Below are 19,310 nucleotides of genomic sequence, written 5' to 3' on the forward strand. Positions count from 1 at the left end.
AAAAAAAAAGGTTAATAAAATAGCAGGATATAATATTGCATGCCTACAATTATGGAAGAATAACTATGCACTGAAAAAATACTGGCAGTAAATATCACACAAAAAAGTTCAGGGTGGTTGTGTAATGGAATTAAATAAGCATGTTTTCTATAATGAAGGTGATTTAGTGGATAAACGGATAAAATGTACCCTTCCCCACTCTTATTTAAAAATAAATCCATGAAGAACAGTTTCCAACTATCACTTGTCACTACTAACCAAGGCCTCACCATACATAGTAAAAGCCTAGATGACTATAGTTAATCCTGAATAGAACTACATTCCATATTTAGAAACAACTAAGGGACCAAGAAATTAACAAAAGCCACTCTTGATTGTTTTATTAACTCTATGAAAGTTTAAGTCATAAGTAACATATGATGGAATAACCCACAGATGTGGTTCTCGTGGTAGTCATTTTTGACCCAACTCTCATTTCGTAAAAATAATCCCCAACATCTATTGAATGCTTTTAGTGTCAATTACTGGGCTGATTAATATAAATGTGTTATCTCCTTGAGTCCTTACAACAATCCTATAAAGTAGATACTGCAAATAATGCCATGTACAAATGAGAAGGTGGAGGCTTGAAGAAGTAAAGCCAACTGCCCAAGGTCACAGAGCTAACAAATGGCGGGGGGGGGGGGGGGGGGGATTTGAACTCTGATCCTGTGACTCTAGAACCTACACTCTGCACCATGAAGCTTTACTGCTTTGGGAAGCTGTACGATATTGCAGCTTATTCCTTCTCTGATAGCCAGCTGGTGTTCAAGATTGTCTGTCTAAGAATGGTCAAGTAAATATAGACAACAGGAGTTCTGTCGTGGAAACAAATCCAACTAGGAACCATGAGGTTGCGGGTTCGATCCCTGCCCTCACTCAGTGTGTTAAGGATCCAGCATTGCTGTGAGCTGTGGTGTAGGTCACAGATGCGGCTCGGATCCTGCGTTGCTGTGGCTCTGGTGTAGGCTGGCAGCAACAGCTCCGATTAGACCCCTAGCCTGGGAACCTCTATGTGCCACAGGTGTGGCCCTAAAAAGACAAAAAAAAAATACAGACAACAGAATAGAGTCTCTGGAAATTAATAAAACACAAATAGAAATGTTCACGATCTAATGCTGCCATTCAATCTATGCAGAAGGACGGACATGTCAACAAATTGCATCAGAACCACTGACTAGCGATTTGAAGAAAGGGAGGAATGAATCACTACTTCAGCCTTCACACCACAATTAACTTCATTTGGACTCGCATGTGTATGGGCTTTATTGAGGTATAAGTGATAAACCAAACAACCTGGACAAATCTACGATTTGTGTGATGGATTTGGCCATACACACACACCTGTGAAACCATCACCATGGTAAAAGCAAGAACCATACTCATACCCTCCAAAACAAATTTCTCTGTTTAAACATTTATAAGAGAATATAAATATGCATCCTGAGACTTTACAACAGGCATATTCCGATGACTGTCTTAGATACAGTTCAAGGTGTCCATAAATCTCAAGTTTTAAAAGCAGGAGGAGATGCCATTTGCTTAGCAGTTTTCATCTCAAAGCTCGTCTTTTAGGAAGATTCTGGAGGTGTAATGGCATAATGTGTGACTTTAGCACTTTGTGTATGTGTGTGCGCTCGCGTGCACTCAGAAGCATTTGGACAGTTAGGGGCCATCATGTGGATTTAATCACCTCTTCGGCTACATTCAAAGACTTGTAGCTGAAGTCTGACAACTAGTTAACAACGTGGCCAGAATGAGGACACGAGTCTCAATTCCCATTTCCAGACTCTTCCAAATGTTTTTTTCATCATAAGTCCAACAACAGATAGAAGCAATCTTTAATAGGGCCGCGGAATTTCACTGATTATCTATGGTGTTAGTTCCAGTGGATATTTTTCCCCTATGATGGGCTGTAAGTATTTTACAGATTTTTTTTCTAGAGTTTGCCAAAAATAGGTCTGTGGAGACCATGACATATTTTGTTTGTGAGAGAGGAAGAGAGATAAAAACATTACTTAAAAAAAAAGAGGATGACTCTGCAGGCAAAAATAATGATATGGGAAATTCAGTCCCATGCCTAGACATCTGAAGCTGATAACTTCTCTTGACCCCGGTGCAAAAAAGAAGCTATTTTTTCTTTGATGGGAAGCACAAAATCATTGGCTAACGCTTTTTCTCTTCCTCTGAAGAAGATCTCTTCTCCCCCTTCATGTAGATCAGGTGACACAAATCCCATGTGGGACTGAAATTAAAAATGTCTTTCTCTTAATCCTGTTGGAAAGGCTTCCGCCCCAAGTTGGAGAGCACCCTGAGCTGGCCTGGCCGCGGAGGCCTGACACAGAGTCATGCCTGTGGTATGAGGGGGCCGTTCCCCACCAGCAGCCTCGGGTGTGGGAAACTATTCCTTCAACTCAGGGAAGGCAGCCCAAACTCTGAAAATTTGATCTCATTCTTTTGCCAAAGAGCCAGCTACAGGATTCTGGGATCCATCACTATTATTGTAACTGTAGGGGGGGGGGAGAATGACTTAATTGTAAAACAATGACCTCACCCTCACAGCCAAGGTCAAATCATTTCTAAAGAAAGCTGCCTTCTTCGTTCCTGCCAACTTGCAAATGAAACAAATTACATCGGGACACGATTATATTCATTAGCGATTATTCCATGAAAACAGTGAGGATTTGAATGTACCCTACGCTTAACCCAGGCAACTAACGTGCCCTGCAAGCCTCAGGCCAAGTGGAGATGGACCCTGTGTTAGGAGAACGTTTGCCCCAGACTGTGGGCCAATGCGTGTGTGCCTCTTCCTCAGGGAGATGCTGGTTCAGGGGAGAACAAGACACCAAGGCACCAAAATGCTCCTCATTTCAGACACAGGAATTTGTGAGCTGAGCAACTTTGAATGATCTTTCTCTGATTTAATTCTGTCTTTCTATGGGAAAGAATGACATATGGGACAAGCCGGCTCTCTCATTGTCACATGTCAATGTCCCGGGAGACTGTCCTGACGGAAGTTCTGCAAGGCCTCCTGATGGCTAAATAATTTGGGGGTGTTTGTGTCCCCTAAAATAAATGATAACATAACAGCATGTGGTCCTTCTGATAGGAAGATAATCCTGACGCATTCTCACCGTTACACCCAGCCTCCCACGTGGGTCATGCCTGAGAGGTCAAGTGTGAGGTCGGCTGGAGGTCAGGTCACTCCCTTTTAGGAGGGAGACAGGAGAATGAATAAAGGAGAAGAGAGATGAAAGAAGCACTATTGCAGAATGACAACATCTCCTAAAGTCATTATTTTATTATTTTATTTTATTTAAATTTTCTTTTTGGCTGCCCCATGATATATGGAGTTTCCGGGGCCAGGGATCAGATCTGAGCCACAGTTAAGACCTAAGCCACAGCTGCAGCAATGCTGGATCCTTAACCCACGGTGCCGGGCCTGGGTTTGAACCTGCATCCCAGCGCTCCCAAGATATGGCTTGTCCCTTTGTGCCCCAGCAGGAACTCCCTAAAATCTTTTTTATTAACCATTTTTGAGCTGATCTCTACTGACAGATTGATGAGCAAGGTGTCACTTTGACCGAGGAAAGAACTGAAATGGAAAAGAACAAAGATTGTGGCATAATGACTTGGTTGGAGATGGATTAGCAAGTCAGAGCAGGACTTGGAGAGGCGTTGGAATTGCCCCTCTCAAATCATGGGAGGAAGCTCAGAATCTGGAAAGGAAGAAGATGAAGAAGCTTCCCTTCCATAGTGGTCCAGCTGGTTGGACTTCTTTCAGATACTTCCCCTGAGTCACCGGGGAGCATGTGGGAGGGTCAGGGCTAAACCAGCAAATCTCCCTCTGGGGAAACAGCCCAAGGCCACGTCACAGTGCGAATGGGTCGGGATTATCTTCTCATCAGAAAGACTGCGTGTTGTTATGTTATCATTTCTTTCAGGGAAGGCCAACATCCCCAAATTATTTAGCCATCAGGAGGCCCTACAGAATCACAGTGTTCCCCTTAGACCAAGGTACTTTCACAGTCAAACAAATGCACTTGGAATCAGTGAGCAAAAACGTCTTATCTCACATAAATTGCAAAGCAGCTCAAAGTAGGATGCAGTGGTAGAACTTCAGAAATTCTGATATTCCCGGCTGAGCCAAACATCTGGCTCGACAAACTTACAGACCCGTAAAGTGCTTGGTACATTGCGGGACACAGTCAATGTCTGTTTCCACCTGACCTTGACCGGGCTAACTTGGTTAGCGAATGACATTTCCCCGGGTAATTTTTTGGAGCTATTATTGAACTGATCCACGTGGGTTTTCCCCAACTAACCTGATATGGAAATTAAGTCGGTAGGAGAGAAATGTATATGAGTGATAAGAGTGAAGTGGATGTATTAAATAAATAGTGATTGAGGATCCTGCGTGGCTGTGGCGTAGACTGGCAGTTGCAGCTCCAGTTTGACCGCCCGCCCCCAGCCCGGGAACCTCCATATGCCACGGGTGCAGCCCTAAAAAGCAAAACAAACAAACAAAAAAACCCCAAAAATACCCCCACAAACCAAAAACCAACAAACCCCTCAAAAAAACAAAACAACAAAACAAACCCAAACCCAAAACCAAAACAAAATATTGATTGAGAAGCTGCTGTGTCCAGGTAATTTCTAGGCCCAGAAATACAGTAGTGAGCAAAACTCATAAAAATTCCTTCTTTCACATTTATAATTTGATGTGTGTGTATGCAAATGTGTATGTGTGTGAGCATGTGTGACTGAGATGGGGGTGGGAAAGACAGGCCGATATCCGTGGAAAATTGTGTGTCATAGATCAGGCCGTGAGCGCTACCGAGGGAAACCAGGAAAAGGATAGGAAGTTTTGCAGTGAGCCGTGATGGATGTCATTCAAAGAAAGTGATCCAGGAAAGCTCAGTGCAGAGGCGACATGTGAGCAAAGACTGGGAGAAAGAGTGGCAGTCTCTAAGGCCACGGGGGGAAGAACTTTTCTGGCTCTGAGTGTAGAGGGTCTGAGTAGGGTCGGCACGATGCCCATGCCGGGGTGTGTCCTTCTCCAGGTTCTAGATCCGTGGGGTCCACTGGAATCTTGTCCTGCACAGTAAGAAATGTGGCAGACTTGTCATGAGGCCGGAGTATTCTGGAAAGAGCAAGGAAGCCAGAGAGAGAGCAGGGCAATCAGCAAATAGAGGGCCATGTATTTTTCAGGCTCTTTTTGACCAACTCTATGAGGACGCTAGTTGACTATACAGGGATTTTTTTTTTCTTCATTTTTTGAAGTTTTACTGACTTACAGTTGATTTACAATGTTGTGATGATTTCTGCTGCACTACAGAGTGATTCAGTTACACGTACACACATATCCATTCTTTTCCCATATAGATTATATGCACGCTGTGGCTCATGGAATGACTGACTATACGGAGCATTTCTTTTATTTTCTTTTTTTTGGGTGGTGTAGGTGGTGCCATGAGCCCACACCACAGCCACAGCAATGCCGGATTGCCGACCCACTCAGCGAGGCCAGGGATCAAACCCGAATCCTCACAGTTACTAGTTGGATTTGTTTCTGCTATGCCACGATGGGAACTTTCTGAAGATCATTTTTTTAAAAAATTACTGATTTTTTCATTTTTAAAGTTTTATTGAAATAGACTTGGTTTACGATGTTGTGCCATTTTCTGCTGTACAGCAAAGTGACCTAGTCATACATATATATATATATATATTTATATGTCCCTTTCCTATATTATTTTACATCAAAATCTATCCTAATAGGCTGGATATAGTTCCCTGTGCTGTACAGCAGGACCTCGTTGTTTATCCATTCTATTGATTGATTTATTTAGTCTTTTCTAGGGCCGCACCCACAGCATATGGAGGTTCCCAGGCTAGGGGTCGAATCGGAGCTGTAGCCTCCGGCCTACACCACAACCACAGCAACTCGGGATCCGAGCCGCATCTGTGACTTTACACCCACAGCTCACAGCAATGCCGGATCCTTAACCAACTGAGTGAGGCCAGGAATCAAACCCACAACCTCGTGGTTCCTAGTCGGATTCATTAACCACAGAGCCATGACGGGAACTCCCTGTTTATCCATTCTAATTGTAATAGTTTGCACCTACTAACCCCAAACTCTCAGTCCATCCCATTCTCTCCCCACTCCCCCTTGGCAACAAGAAGTCTGTTCTCCATGCCTATGCATCTATACAGGGCACTTTTTTTTTTTAAATTAAAAACATTTTTTATTATAGTTGATTTACAATATTCTGTCAATTTCTGCTGTACAGCAGAGTGTATCCAGGGTATTTTTAAGCAGCCCATTGCTCATGACTACTGATACCGCAAATCCTGAAAAGGGCTGGGCTGTGCCTCGGCCACATGGGGTTGATAGTTCACAAGTGAGTTCCACGAGGGAGACAGAAGTGACATGTCTGTTTGCATGGTGGCTTTTCAATTCTCCAGCTTCCTGCTGAACTTGGGAAGGAAAACTGCCATCAGAACCTGACACCAGTTATAATGTGTTTGCTCTTTATTTGGAATATTCAATTCTGCTCTGGAGGACAATAAAACAAGTGGAATGATGAAATTCATAAGAAACCTTAGGCATAGACAGTAAATAAGCTAGTTCCTTATGAGGTAGAGGCCAAACTCATAGCATGCACTAAGTTTAGGTGGAAAGTAATCTAGGATATGCTAAGACATACCGAAGATAAACAGAATAATGGATTATGTGATGCAACAAACGAGAATGTCACCTCTAGATAGAAATGGATGGAAATGTCAACCATAAGCCTTGGTTGTGCTATCTCGGGGCTTACAGCTACGCCATCCCTATGTTATTAGCCACTTGTCAGTGACCCTCAATATGGTCCCATTCTGGCCCCACAAGAGTGGTCCTAAGAAAGATGCAGACACCATCTATGGCTGTTCAGCACTCTCACTGGCAACCTACAGATTGTGGCCAGGGGTCCTTGTCCCTGCATCTCTCCAATAGAGCAAATGTGTGTCACTGGCCCAGGGGGCCTTCTGACTATGGGCTCCCTTGCTCAAAGCTCAACTCGGGTCCAATAACCACTCAGTGTGGAGAAGAGACAGGACATACGGATCTTCACAATCCAGGATTCAGGTAGGGGTGCTGCCATCTGCTTCCACCTCATCCTCATGAATTCACCCCATCTCTTGCCTTCCTCTGTGTGTGTGTGTCTTTTTCCCCATGGCCACCACCCTTGGCTTATGGAAGTTCCCAGGCCAGGGTCCCAGCCGAAGCTGAGACCTATTGCAGCTGCAGCAATGCCAGGTCCTTTAACCCACTGCACCAGGCTGGTGCAACCCGAGCCTCTGCAGGGACCTGAGCCTTTACAGTCAGATTCTTAACCCACTGTACCACAGCAGGAACTCCATTCTCTGTGCATTTGAAGTCAATTGTGTAAACTATGTGATTCCAGCATTTTAATTCCATTTTATACCCTACTCCTCCCTGAACTTTGAAATAGGTTGGGATAATTTCCCACCCACACTGCATCTTCATCTGCTTCCCACACCCTTACTACAGAAGTGTGAAGTTCAAGGTGCTATGAAGTTGTTCACAGTATTAGGTTATTATTTCTCGAATCCTGACACAGAATGAGTGAACAAGGGCCTTTAGCAAGGGAGGGTCAAGGCTTTGACTCATGAGATTTCTCTTACCATTTGCATCTATTATTTACTGATTATAATTGCTAGAAACATGTTTGTACTGGTCCCTTTGACATCAGGAGTTGTGGGTTTGACTCATCATAACATGAGAGGCAACCATAGTGCTGGAACTGTCATTACAGCCTGGAAACTGCTGAGTTAGTGTACAGCTTAGACATCTAAAACCAAGCACAAATGGCTCTTTTTAAAGTATACAGTTTCTAATCCATTTAACATGTTCTGTGGGAAATAATCCTGCCAAGAAACAATAGTATTAGTTACCTTTTTATAACTGAGTAGGTCAAAAAGGACAATAAGAAGTTAGAGGAACAGAAACTATCTTTTTGATTAGAGAGGTTTTCTTTTTCTGATTTTGTCTTTTCTTTCAATGAGTTGATTACACCTGACCAGATTAAGCATATGATTATATAAGGTCAGCAATCAGGGTCTGTTCATTTACCTGCAACCCCTCCCCTGTCCCCCTGCCACCTACCAATTAATCGCCTTTTAAAATTTTTGTTCGTGTAGAGTTGAGTTTCGTGATTAAAATTGACACATGATTAGGACACAAGTGGCCCTGAGGTGTGGCCCATCATTTAGAAGTCTGAGTTGTATGGTGGCACCACTGAGTGAGGAGGACAAGAATCCATGCGTCATCAGGAACGGATTCTCCAAAATGAATTCTATTCAACTCTGTCTTGGGCAAAAAATAGCCCATGGACTCATCAAGGTGAATTTTAGAGCATATCTGAGATATTTTCAAAGAACTTGAGAATCAGGATTTTCAGGCCCGGCAAGGTTTCCTTACTTGGCCTTAGCTCTGACTTCACCTCCATTTCCTTCTTGTCCTTATCTCCCCACCCCAAGTTAATTTCGGTCAAGCACAGACATTCCCAGAGTGAGGTCAAGGGTCACGCCAGGCCTTAGCTGCCTCCAGAAACTTTACTGGCAGAAGTCAAATATGGATATTCAGTATAAACATACACACATATTCAGATATTTAAATTCAAACTTACAAACCATTTGAATCGATTAAAAATTCTGCGAAGTTTGCTAGTTTTGGGGTTAGGCAGTTTCAGAGGGACCACAATGCAAGAGGCACCTTTCAGTAGAAACAAGGAATATTTGTTGAATTTGGTTTTGCTTTAAAACAAAATTTAGGCCCTTTTGATGAACTTACGTGGTTCTCATTTTACAGCAAACATGATTATGCAATTCTCTTCTGTGTGTGAATCTGATCAATGGAGGGGCGTTTAGGGGATTTATTTATTTATTTATTTATTTTGTCTTTTTGTTGTTGTTGTTGCTATTTCTTGGGCCGCTCCCGCGGCATATGGAGGTTCCCAGGCTAGGGGTTGAATCGGAGCCGTAGCCACCGGCCTAAGCCAGAGCCATAGCAACGCGGGATCCGAGCCGCGTCTGCAACCTACACCACAGCTCACGGCAACGCCGGATCGTTAACCCACTGAGCAAGGGCAGGGACCGAACCCGCAACCTCATGGTTCTTAGTCGGATTCGTTAACCACTGCGCCACGATGGGAACTCCCGTTTAGGGGATTTAAATCAATGTGTAATTGGTTGCTTACCATCAGTTCTTTCTCCTGTCTGTAAGTGCCATGAGGGTAAGAATGGATTCCTGTTCCTCTTTGTATCATTAATAGTTGGCACACAGAACATACACGGTACATATTTTTAAAAGATATGGATGGATATTTGACGAAGGGAAGAATAAAAGGCAGGAAATAGAAGGAACAATGGTGGGAGTGGGTTGGGTGGGGGCTCCAGCCTGTATGAAAGTTCCCCGTCTCTCCCTGGCAGATCAGAGGGAAGGCAGCCTGCCTCTGCAGCGTGGCACCTTAGAGCACCAAGAAGAGCTTGGACTTTGGTATCAGACAGACAGACAGACAGTCTTTGCTCTGCTAATTAACTACCCTGAGTCTCAGTTTCATCTATCAAATGCAGAGAATACCACCTGCACTAGAGCTTTGTTATAAATACCAAATCACGTATTCTCCATAAAAGCTCTTATGTTGGTGCCAGGCTCAGGGACCTGAATTAGGAGACATTAACTAAATGCTAGTTTTCCAAGGGCACTGACTTCAGGAAATTTGAGGCATACTTGTCTGTAAGCTCTGGGTGATGCATAGTAGGGCTTCTGAAGGATGAAAAACTAAATGCCAAGTTCGCCCATTTTCCTTGTCTATAGTCTGTGGCTCAGAGGTTTGTTTTTTTTTTTTTTTTTGGCTGAACCTGTGGCATATGGAAATTCCTGCGCTAGGGGCTGAATCAGAGCTATAGCTGCCAGCCACAGCCACAGCCACAGCCACAGCAATGCGGGATATGAGCCACATCTGTGACCTACACCACAGCTCATGGCAACTCAGATCCCCAGCCTGAATGAGGCCAGGGATCGAACCCACATCCTCATGGATACTAGTCGGATTCATTTCTGTTGCGCCACAGTGGAACTCCCTCAACCCCACATTTTAGTTATCTTCTGCAAGTTGGATGCTTTCCTTTGTACTTTTAAAAATAATTCTTATGTTCAAGTTTAACATACCCTTCACTCACTGAAGAATCTCAAACTCGTGTCTCCTCTCCAGTCTCCTCTTTGTTAATTTTACTTCCGTTCCCTTGAACTCCAGGCTCACAGCCTCTGCGTGAGCTATCTTTGACTCATCTAGAAGAGTGGTCACATCATGGCCTCTTGGGTCAGTGGCCTTGAACTGAAACCTGAACAGGGACACTTACGTGCCCTTGAATGGATGAGCTTGCTGTCTATGTCCAACAAGACCTGATTTTCCTACTAATTTCTTCCTTTTTATTAATAAGTGCCTCTCCTCCCCACCAGTTATTAAAGCTTGAAACCTCAAACTCATCCTTGGCAGCATATAAATTCAATAGCTCTTGTTCTTCTTCCTTTAGGAGATCACTCATTTTCATTTATCTTCCTATATACGCCACCACGACTCATATCCAGATCATAAAGGTTAAGAGCTGGACTCTGGTGTCAGAGAGAACTTGCTTTGAGTGAACACTATGTCACTTTTTAACTATGTGCTGTTGGACAAGTTACAAAACTTCCCTCAGCTTCTTTCCTCACCTAACAAAAGGGATAATAATTGTAACTGTCTCATACAGTTGGGGGGATTAATTGAGATAATGCCCAATGACAGTACCTAGTTTTTCATTGCCATCCATATGCACATATCATAGAATTGTATTATCTTCTATCCAATGCTGGGATTTCCTCTACAACATTATTCATATATAGGGCATCTGGCCTTGGCTTAAATCTTTTCAGGGATGGGTGAATCAGTGTGTGGGACCTATTTTTGACTAAGTTAAGTTGTTATAAGGTTCATCCTTATATTGAACTGAGGTTCCCCTCACATCATTTTCACCATCTGGAGTAACAAAGAATTTCACTGGAATCATTTTCCACATTACAACATCCTTTTAAGTCAGTCATCTCTCATGCTCTACTTTTATATTCCATCTTGCAAATTTAAACAGCACAACTTGTTGAAGTTTTTCTTCAATTGACCTCTGATCCACTCGGCTTCATCAATTATCTTTCTTAAAATATGCTGTCTTAAGCTGATCATGAAAATGCAGTGGACCCAGAATAGGCAAAACAATCTTTTTTAAAAAAGAAATAGTTGGAGGAGTCACATTCACCAATTCTGAAACTTAGTACAAAGCTACAATGATCAAGAGAGTGTGGTACTGGCATAAGAATAGACATATATAGATTCCATGAAATAGAATTGAAAGAGAGTGCAGAAATAAATCCTAACATGTATAGTCAATTGACTTTTGACAGGGGTGCCAAGATAATTAAATGAAGGTAGAAAGTAATTTCAACAAATAATCTAGGACAAGTGGAGAGCCACATGCAAAAGAAATTGGTCTCCTTCTTCACACAGGTTAACTCCATGTGGACTATGGACATAAATCTAAGAGCTAAAAGTATAAAATTCCTAGAAGAAAACATAGAGGTAAATCCATACGGTCTTGGTTTAGGCATTGGTTTCTTAGATATAACACCACAAGCAACAACTACCACAACCCCCAAATAAATTAGACTTAATAAAATTAAGAACTTTTGTGCTGCAAACAATGCCAACAAGAAAGTGAAATGACAACCCACTGAATGGAAGAAAATATTTGCCCATCATGCATCTGATATGAGACTTGTGTGTTCAGAAAACTCTTAAAAACTTAATAATAAAAAGATAACAATTAAAAGTGGGCAAAAGATCCAAGTAGACATTTCTCTAAAGAAGACACACAGGGGGACAATGAGCACATGTAAAAAATGCACATCGTTTGTCATTAGGGAAATGCAGATAAAAACCACAAAGGATACCACTTTCAATTGCTATAATAAAAAAGACAACAAAAACAAGTGTTGACCAGATTTGGGGAGACCAAAAACCTCACACAGTGCAAGTGGGAAAGTAAAATGGTGCAGCAACTTTGGAAAATTATTTGATAGTTCTTCCAAATGTTGAACACAGATTTACCATATGACCTCACAATCCCATTCCTAGGTATATACCCAAGAGAAACAAGACATATCTTTGCACAAAAACTTAAACATGATCATTATTCAGAAGAGCTAAAAGGTGAAAACAACACAATGTCCATCAAATGACAAATGGATAAACTAAGGGTGGGAGATCCACATAGTAGGATGTTATTCAACAATAAAAAGAATGAAATACTGAAACGTGGTACGAAATACTGATACATGGTACAAAATGAGTGAACCTCCAAACTTTGTTCTAAGTGGAAGAATCCGGTCACAGAAGACCATGTATTGTGTAATTCCATTTTTATAGAATCTCCAGAATAGACAAATCTATAGAGATGGAAAGTAGATTAGTGTTTCCTTAGGACTGTGGGAATGGTGTTGGTGTTTGGGGGGAATAGAGAATGACTGCTAATGGTTACAATGTCTCTTTTAGGAGTGAAGAAAGTGTTCTAACATTGAACGTGGTGAGGGCTACACAACTTTGTGAATACACACACACACACACATATACAAAAACCACTGAGTTATATGCTTTCAATGAGTGGATTATAAAGCAGTTTAAAAAATGTGTGTACAAGGAATTCCCACTGTGGCATTGTGGGTTAAGAATCTGACTGCAGTGGCTCAGGTCACTGCAGAGGCATGGGTTTGACCCCTGGCCTGGGGCAGCAGGATAAAGGATCCAGTGTTGCCACAGCTGTGGCATAGGTCACAGCTGAGGCTCGGATTCAATCCCTGGCCTAGGAACTTCCACATGCCGCGGGTGTGGCCATAAAAAAAATGTGGGTACAAATTTAGCACAAAACTCTGCTGTAATCTGACCAATATTTGTTCATTGGGATTCTTTGTTATTTTTGAGGCTCTACTTTATTTATGCATTTACAGAACTATATTTTAATTGTATTTGTTTGTCTCTGTCATTAGCAGTATGTCTCTAAGGACAGGAATCATTTTTATTGTTAGACTTCCATATTGTTATATAATATGTTTTCATTAAACACGTTTAATGAAAACATGTTTATTGAAGGGATAAATTTCAGGCTAAATGACATTTACTTTAGGCCAAATTTTTACATGTAATTAGCTAATCCTCCTCAAGTCTCTTTTTATGTGGACTGTTGTTAAGCCAGAGCAATTCCATCGTGTGCTTGGCCTATATATATTTATATATATAAATTTGGGCAGTATATATTTACCAAATAAGTTTAAAGCTCTTTGCTTTAATGAAGAGCTTTATACTCATTTGGTAAATTTTTTTTTTAGATACTATCAATCATTCTAGCCAGTTAAGACCTTTTTTTTTTTTTTTTGCTCCTTAGGGCCACACCTGTGGCATATGGAAGTTCCCAGGCTAGGGGTCGAATTAGAGCTACAGCTGCTGGCCTACACCACAGCCACAGCAACACAGGATCCGAGCTGCATCTGTGACCTATACCACAGCTCATGGCAACGCCGGACCCTTAACCCACTGAACAAGGCCAGGGACGGAACCTGCAACCTCACGGTTCCTAGTTGGATTCGTTTCTGCTGTGCCACCACGGAAACTCCGGTTAAGACTTTCTTGGGTCTTTTCTCTTTTAGCTAGTGTAGTCTCTCTTTCTACCTGCTTTATATTACAAACAAATCTGAATAAGCACATTTATTATTAAAGACTGATAAGGCTTTCTCCTAGATGTTGACAAACACACTGAACAGTGCAGAGCTGAGGTCAAAGACTGGTGGAATGCCAAAACTACCTGAAGACAGACTTAGTAAATGGCTCTAGCTGACTCTACTATGATCTAGTCCAGTGGCTGGAGTTTCCTTGGTGCCTTTCTACCCATCTCCCTAAATCCATCTGACAAGCTCAGATTCAGTGCCATCTCTTTCCTGAACCATGTTCTGATCATTGCAGCAGCAGTCTCTCTCCTTCTATTTAATTTCCTGTAATATTCTGTTTGTACTACTGTGGAGACATTGATCTCATACTACCTTGAATTATGATCATTCATGTATGTGTCTCAGTATCTGTTCTAAACCATAAGAAACTTAAAAAGAGGAACTGTGGGAGTTCCCACTATGGCACAGTGGGTTAAGAATCCAACTGCAGCTCTTCAGGTCATTGCAGAGGCATGGGTTCAATCCCTAGTCTGGCACAGTAGCTTCCAAAGATCTGGTGTTGCCATAGCTGCTATATAGGTAACAGCTGGGGCTCAGATTCAATCCCTAGCCCAGGAACCTCCATATGCCATGGGTATGGCCATTAAAAAAAAATAAACATTCAGTGTGATTTCTTTGATGATTTTGCCTCAGAATTTAGGTGTGCTTCATAGAGAAATAAAATATTCAGTGCTGTTAAAATTACTATTAAATCTCATACCCTCAGGGGCTATATATCTGAAAAACTGTGACAAATACTTAAAATAAATTGAAATCGTCCATATCAAAAACCCTGCTAGAATAGATACCTCTCCCCAGTCTTCTTCAATTATTCATGGCAAAAATTTGCAAAAGCATCACAAATTGTGTGTTTAAAGTTTAGAGAATGAATCATCTTAGAGTTTTCAAACCAGTCTTACTAGCTTGAAGTTAATGTTTCTTGCAACTGCATTTCCTTGTTTTGATTCCATCTGTCTTGGTCCAATGCTTGGTAACTGCTCTGCCTTTTTATGTTGCTTTGATGCTTCCAGGTGTGTTTTTGTAGCTGTGTTCCTCCATCCCTCCATATGATTGACTGTAGCCCAGTCATACCTCTTCTCTCTGCACCGTGTCACAGAATCACCTTATTGAAAGGATGGACAATAACTGTTTTTGGTATTTTTCCATTTCAGGGGATGAACACACTGAATGTGTGTATAGAAATGTAGAGGGCTTTACATTTGGTTTGCAATATAAAGATATGTGATTTCTAAATCGTGATTTCCACACTGTGGCTGGAAAGGGATTACAATCTCCTCCTTGTGATTTTCATCATTTACTCAACAAATATTTCCTCCTGAGTGTTCACCATGTGCTAATTAATTGCACTGTTCTAGATGTTGAAGATACAGGGAGTCCGCCCTCTCAATGAACTTACATTCCAACGGGGGAGAGAGATGGAAAATAACTTGGTACATAAATTTTGTTGTTGTTGTTGTTCTTTGGGGTCCCATCTGCGGCATATGGAAGGTTACAGGCGAGGGCTCGCATTGGAGCTGCAGCTTCTGGCCTACACCACAGCTCATGGCCATGCAGGATCCGAGCCATGTCTTTGACATACACCACAACTCACGTGTAATACTGGATCCTTAACCCACTGAGCAAGCCCAGGAATTGAACCTGAGTCCTCGTGGATACTAGTCAGGTTTGTTTCCACTGAGCCACGATGAGAACTCTTGTACATAAAATCTTTTCTGACAGGTATTAAGAAAATAACTAAAGTCTAAGTTGCTCATTTTCAAGGCTAGAATCCCTCGGACCATAGTGAACATTTCTGAACTAAAAATTCACACTTTATAATTCTACACTTACGCTAATATATGTTCAGTACTGCTATTTCTCAACAGCTGGCTGCCACCTCAGATCACTGCCCACCCCAAACTTCCCTACTCAGTAATCCAACATTTTGTTGGAGTCACATTGTTCCCATGGGATTTAGAGGTTAATCTGAGTCCTTTATACCAATCAGGGTAATCTTATTCTCTTTGATTGTGATTGTTTTAGGCAGAGGGATGGAACTCTGCTAATGAAAACCAGAAGTCTGACACAAGGCTTTTGTTTGTTTGTTTGTTTTTTGTGTTTTAGGGCTGTACCCATGGCATATTGAAATTCCCAGGCTAGAGGTCGAATCACAGATGTAGCTGCCGGCCTACACCACAGCCATAGCGATGCGGATCCTAGCATCATCTGCAACCTACACCACAGCTCATGGCAACGCCGGATCCCTGACTCACTGAGCAAGGCCAGAGATCGAACCCACATCCTCATGGATATTAGTCAGATTCGTTTCTGCTGTGCCACAAAGGGAACTCCGACACAGGCTTTTGAGAAAGATTTCCTGGCTTGTAAAAGAAGACGACTTAGGAAAAAAAATGGTCTTCTCCACCCCTGGAAACCTGGTGATGTTCTGGTTAGTCTCGCACCTGTGACATCATCTTGCAACTCCAAAGAAGCCAGCTCAGGTATGCAGCCTATGTGCCAAGAAGTCACAGGAGAAAAAGAGAAAGAAATGATTTTTTTTTCTTTTTTTTTTTTTTTACAGTCGCATCTGCGGCATATGGACGTTCCTGGGCTAGGGGTTGAATTGGAACTACAGCTGCCTGCCTAAACTATAGCCACGGCAACACGGGTTTGAGCCACATCTTCGACCTATGGCCATAGCTGTGGCAACCCCAGATCCTGAACCGACTGAGCCAGGCCAGGGATCAAACCCACATCTTCATGGGGACTCTGTTGGGTTCTTCACCTGCTGAGCCACAATGGGAACTCCAGAAATGATCTTGTTGACGACAGAGTTGAGCCATGAAACTGCCCAACCCTGGAGGCACCCCATTTTGAGTCCTCTTGTTCTGTGAGATAAATGCCTTTTCTGTTTCCAGCAGCCTAGAGCATTTTCACAGATAAAAGTAGATACAAATGCACATACATAGTGAGCAGTCTGGCTGACTGATTAAATGTATATGTAGGAATAAATTATCTCCCCCCTCCATTCATGATTGTCATATTTATTTTTACCTCAGGCAAAAGGAACAGTAGAATTAGAAAATTTCAGGATTGAAAATAAATATCTGAATTTGCTACAATTAAAAAAAATGAATTCAATACGTAGTGGTATTACAGTAAAATAAAAGATTTGCCTACAAATTTGTTAACTGCTGAGGACATAGTATGACATCAAATAAACCAATTTTTCTTTAAGTTCTTTAAGGAAAAAAAAAAAACCATGGTGAGTCCAATCTTTCATCTTATCACTGGAATAAATAGAGAATAGTCATTGCAATCAATTGCCTGTTTGTTCCCCTAGAAGCTCTCCCACAAGCATATATTATGTATGGAGATGAGAGGGGAAACTGGGTTCCTTTTCATACTGTCTTTTCTTCTAAACTACAGTTTCTCCATTGGGTTTACTTCTAAATAAAATGAAAGCAAAAATGCTAAACTACTGCTGTCAGAAAACAGCTTTCTCTAAAAATGAAATGCCAATTGTCTTGCAAATATTTTCTCTTTCTCATTTGCAAAGTTCTACTGGTCACTTTGATGTAGTCAAAGCTTCTGAATATTTATAAAGATTTGTTATTTATTTATTTTTTTTGAGAAAGACAAGAAAGGCAGTAACAACCTTATTGGGTTGTTATTTAGCAACTCAACCTTTATTTGACTTTTTTGGGGGGCTTTTCTAGGGCCAGGCTAGGGGTCCAATTGGAGCTGTAGCCACCAGCCTATACCACAGCCACAGCAACGCAGGATCCGAGCTTCGACTGTGGCCTACACCACAGCTCACGGCAACGCTGGATCCTTAACCCACTGAACGAGGCCAGGGATCGAACTCACAACCTCGTGGATCCTAGTCGGGTTTGTTAACCACATAGCCACAACGGGAACTCTGCAACCTTTATTTGAAAGGATAGATGGAAAGGAATTATATGTCTAAAAAACCCTCAATAGATAGTCTTTATAAAGTTACTTTTGTCAGTGTAGCTATCTATAACCTTTGGCATATTGCAATTTAGAAAACAGTTATAACTAGTATCTGAGGCATGGGGGGTGGAGGGAGTAGATGGAAGAGGGTTGAAAATAGCCACTCGTGCCTAACACAATCACAGGTCTTCTTTCCACCCGTAACTGGTGACACGTCTTATGGGGATCATCTCCCAGTTCATTCTCTGTCTTTCCGACCTGCAACAAGCAACCCTAACCCCCATAACATGTATTTCTTCCTGCTAGCTTCCATTAACCACCAACCATCAGCAGCCCTTGGGAAGATGAAAAACACACCCCTTCCTTCCATCTGTCTGCAGGAAAAGGGAAGCTGTGGAGGAACTATGGGTCATCTAGGCACATGCCCAGCTTTTTAAAAGGAATCAATTTCAGGAGTTCCCTTCATGGCTCAGCAGTCCACGAACTCAGCAAGCATCTATGAGGACTTGCGACTTCGATCCCTGGCCCCGCTCAGTGGGTTAAGGATCCAGGGCTGTCGTGAGCTGTGGTGTAGGCTGCAGGCTCGGATCCCATGTTGCTGTGGCTATGGTGTAGGCCGGCAGCTGTAGCTCCAAGTCCACCCCTAGCCTGGGAACCTCCATATGCTATGGGTTTGGCCCTAAAAAGCAAAAAAAAAAAAAAAAAATTATCAATTTCAGGATCCTCAACTTCCATCTATATCAATATCAATATATCTATATTTTTCTATATATTGAAGATGATTTAATTGAGCGGGAGCTTGGTTCATTATTGTTTAGAAAAGATTTTAGTAAAATTTTCCTATTGGTTTAGAAAGAAGAAAAGCATACCTATCACTATCATCTATCCTAATTCTTACGACAGTGCACTGCCCGGGAGGCCGATATTTTCTGGAGAGCTCAACAAAGACATAAATGGAAACAATGATTCAAGGAAGACCCTTTTACTGATTTATCGAGGCAACGTAAGCACACGGGGGCTTGCTATCCTTCCCCATCTCACACCCAATGCTATAAAAGCCCGGTGCTGGTAAAGTGAAATCCTAGATCGTGCAGAGACGGATGATGTCAACTCCCCACAGCCAAAGCAGTGTAGATTATTGAAGCTCAACATTTTAAAAGCAGCTGGAGTATTTGTTGTTGTCTAACAAAAATGCTGGTGATATATTTGATAAATCCACTCATCAACATTTTATGCAATTTTTTTTAGATTTGTCCTGCTTCATTCGATAAGCTAAGTAAAGTCTGTGTTTTCAAATCAAATCGTGAGATAACTGTTTGCAATTATAGTCAAGCCTCATCTTATCTCATATATATATATCAATTTTATATATTCTTTTTTTTTTTTTGGCCATGCCTGTGGCACGCAGAAACTCCCAAGCCAGGCAACGAATCCATGCCACAGCAGCAACCTG

Source organism: Phacochoerus africanus, chromosome 2 (genome assembly GCF_016906955.1).
Source record: "Phacochoerus africanus isolate WHEZ1 chromosome 2, ROS_Pafr_v1, whole genome shotgun sequence".
Lineage (NCBI taxonomy): Eukaryota > Metazoa > Chordata > Mammalia > Artiodactyla > Suidae > Phacochoerus > Phacochoerus africanus.